The sequence below is a fragment of the Saccopteryx leptura genome, chromosome 9 (genome assembly GCF_036850995.1).
Source record: "Saccopteryx leptura isolate mSacLep1 chromosome 9, mSacLep1_pri_phased_curated, whole genome shotgun sequence".
Taxonomy (NCBI): Eukaryota; Metazoa; Chordata; class Mammalia; order Chiroptera; family Emballonuridae; genus Saccopteryx; species Saccopteryx leptura.
The window spans coordinates 76,664,437-76,668,195 of record NC_089511.1 but is presented as its reverse complement, the minus strand read 5'-3'; the positions used below and the strand labels follow the sequence as shown (position 1 = coordinate 76,668,195).

The 3,759-nt window shown below is 49.6% G+C and overlaps 1 pseudogene; it reads left to right on the top strand.

Moving 5' to 3' along the window:
* The first annotated feature begins 2,262 nt into the window (after window positions 1–2,262).
* Window positions 2,263–3,529, top strand: LOC136380698 (tubulin beta chain pseudogene; annotated as a pseudogene).
* Window positions 3,530–3,759: the final 230 nt, after the last annotated feature.

Below are 3,759 nucleotides of genomic sequence, written 5' to 3'. Positions count from 1 at the left end.
GAGGAGGTCATACAAAGGCCATCATGGATACGGTACTATAAGGCCTTCCCTGCACCTGGTTCTCATCCTGTCTTAGGCAGGATGTCATCCAGATGCCTCCAATGCCACACCATCATCTACGATGCACCGTGAACGTGGGCACGGGTGCCCTTATGGACCTGGGAGAAAATTTCCCTGGAATGTAGATTTCTCAGGAAGCTGAACTGATGGGTCATTGGGGATCTATACACTCAATATACTTAATTGTATTGAATCCCCCCTTTTTTTGACTGCATAAATTCTAGAATTCTTGGGATGATTATAGATCTTGACAAGTGAGGACTGGAACCAAATTTATGGGATTGAAAAATATACCTTCCTTCTATTCTAACTAACATGGCAAATTTGCTCCCTGTTAGATAGCTTAATGTGCTATTGTCCACCCTTAGCAGAAAGACCTCAGAGTGAGCTGGATGCTATGGAGGTGGCCTGGGTAATGTCAACCATTGCCCACCCTGGCATAAGTGACAGGAACAAGAAAAGAAAAGGAGAAAGTTCTAGTGAAGTCTATTATTTTGGCATTGGCTCTCCTGGAGGGTCATAGAAAAATTTACTGTGCAGAACTAGGTCAGCCCCGGGCTGAGCCGAGAACAACCACCAGATCCCTCTATGGCCAGGGAGACAGGCACTCAACCAGGAACAACAGAAGGGTCAGCCTGGGGCCCAGGGGCTGCCGTGGAAGGGAAAGGAGAGGCAGGCCCCAGATCAGCCCCAGCAGGCTCGAGACTGCTCCCATCCTGCCTTCCAAAGCAGAACAACGAGACTGCTCCCATCCTGCCTTCCAAAGCAGAACAACGAGACTGCTCCCATCCTGCCTTCCAAAGCAGAACAACGAGACTGCTCCCATCCTGCCTTCCAAAGCAGAACAACGAGAGGCCAATGTGTCTGCTTGGCTCACCTGCAGCCTGTCCATGGGCCAGCTCGGGCCTGTGGACTCTGGCTTGGGACATCTAGAAGTTTGGCAGGATGACTGTATGAGTAGCCTGAACTTTCCCCTGAGCAGACAGAAGGACGAACCCTGTTCCGGGGGGCAGCCACAGACCGCTTCCCAGACTCCAGTAGATTCTGTTCAGACATGCAGACTCATGTGCAGACAGACCTGCAAACAGAGGTGCACTCAGGGATAACAGATACACAGCGATGGGCACAGAGAAGCACACTCATCCATATAAACTGGCCCTTCCCCATCCAGCCACTCCCATAAGCCACCTCGGCCCCTCCAGAACCGCTAGCCTCCCAGTGCAATGATGCCATTGCTAAAAACTACACAACACAACACTGAGTGCCTTCACTTGCAACCAAGATACGGTAACAGAAACTGGATTTACCCTCCTACCTGAGCAACAAAAACATAATAGAAAGCATATGAGACAATTTTTTGAGACACTGAACATCAAGCAGCAGAGATGGGAAATCAATGAGGTGAGCCATACATTTTCCCCACTTACTGCAGTGAGAGTTTCTAATACGCGGCAGAGCGCGGAGGAATCTTAGGCAGAGCTTAGTTATGGAGAGGGAGCCAAGGCAGTCTCTGAGGAAAAGAAGGCATCTGGCATTTGCAAGGTAGAGTCTTGGAGAATGCTGCCCAAGGACAGGGAAAGAACTACCAGGAAAGATTAGAAAGCCAAGAATACTTGCTGTTTCCACCAGCCAAACTGGAAACCCTCATTTACTGAGCAGATACTGTATGATACTTAGAAGGGTCTTGCCTCAGTGGTGGGGCAAAATTACCCCAGACTAACACTATCTTGGTGCCACCTAACAAAATTTTTTTTCATTGATTTGAGAGAGAGAGACGTAGAAGCATCAACCTTCTGTTTCACTTAGTTGATCCCTTCTCATATGTGCCTTGACTGGGGTCGAACCTGTAACCTCTGGTGTGCCCGGTCACGCTTTATCCACTTAGCCACTCTGCCATGGCCAGCTAACAAATCTTAAAAGCAAGTCTCAAAAGGATCAAATTGTTTCAAGTAACTTAATGGCATCCAGAACAAAACTAAATATATTTATAAAAATGCAACACACAATAAAGTAAAAATTAAAATGTCCAGCATCCATTAAAATGACCACCCACAGAACCTTCCTGCCACCTCGTTTGCCCATGTTGCTCCTGTCTCCAGGCACATCCCATTCTGCCAGCTTATGAGCGGCAGCAGAGAAAATGTTACATATTTTCTTGCACCATATACACTTTGAGGCAATCAAAAAATTGTAATTTGGACCATGAGGGAAATTGTGCACATCAGGTGGGCCAGTGTGGCAACCAGCTCGGTGCCCAGGTCTGGGAGGTGATCAGTGATGAACATGGCTTCAACCCCACCGGCACCTACCACGGGCAGGCGCCCTGCAGCTGGACCACATCTCCGTGTGTTACAGTGAAGCCACAGGAGGAAAATATGTTCCTCATGCTGTTTTGGTGAATCTAAAACCCCGGACCATGGACTCTGTTCATTCAGGTCCCTTTGGCCAGATCTTCAGGCCAGACAACTTTGCTTTTGGTCAGTCTGGAGAAGGCAACAACTGGACCAAGGGCCACTATTCATAAGGGGCCAATCCTGGTTGACTGGGCCCCAGACATGGTGCGGAAGGAGGCTGAGAGCTGTGGCTGCCTGCAGGGCATCTGGCTGCCCCACTCTCTAGGTGGGGCAATGCTCTGGAATAGAAGCCTTGCTCATCAGTAAGACCTGTGGAAAGTACGCTGACCACATCATGAACACTCTAAGTGTGGTACCTGCACCCAAAGTGTCTGACACTGTGGTTGAGCCCTATGACGCCACCCTCTCTGTCCACCAGTTGATAGAGAACATTGATGAGAATTACTGCATTGACAACGAGGCCCTTTATGACATCTCAAGCTGACCATGCCAACCTATGGGGACCTGAACCACTTCATCTCAGCCACCATGAGCGATGTCACCACCTGCCTCTGCTCCCCTGGCCAGCTCAGTGTTGACCTCCACAGGCTGGCAGTCAACATGGTGACTTCCCATGCCTCTACTCCTTCATGCTTAGCTTTGCTCCTCTAACCAGCCAGGGAAGCCAGCAGTACTGGGCCCTCACCCAGCAGGTATTTGATGCCCAGAACATGATGGATGCCTGTGACCCCCACCATGGCTGGTACCTCACTGTGGCTGCTGTCTCCCATGAGCGGATGACCATGAAGGAAGTGGACAAGCAGGCGTTCAATGTAAAAAACAAGAACAGCAGCTACTTTGTGGAATGGTTCCCCAACAGTGTCAACACAGCTGTCTGAAATATCCCTCCTCATGGCCTAAAGATGGCTGTCACCTTCACTGACAACAGCACGGCCACCCGGGAGCTGTTCAAGTGTGTCTCAGAGCAGTTCAGTGCCGTGTTCCACTGGAAGGCCTTCCTCCTCTGGAGGGCATGGATGAGATGGAGTTCACCAGGGCGGAGGTACCAGCAGGACCAAGATGCCACCATCGAAGAGGAGGAGGATTTGGGTGAGGAGGCCAAAGAGGAGGCCTAACACCACACCCTGACACTCCGACTTCTCAGTTCCTTCACCTTCTTCCTCAACTGCCCCTTTCCTCTCCCGGAGAATTTGCATCTTTTGCCTCTTTTTTTCTTTTAGAGGTGTTCTAGAACAGTGCCTGGCACCTAAAAGGCACTCAATAAATATTCGTTGTTTGTTGAATGTCTCCTCTCACTTTCCACTCTGGGAATCTATATTTCTGCCATTCCAGGTAACCTTACACT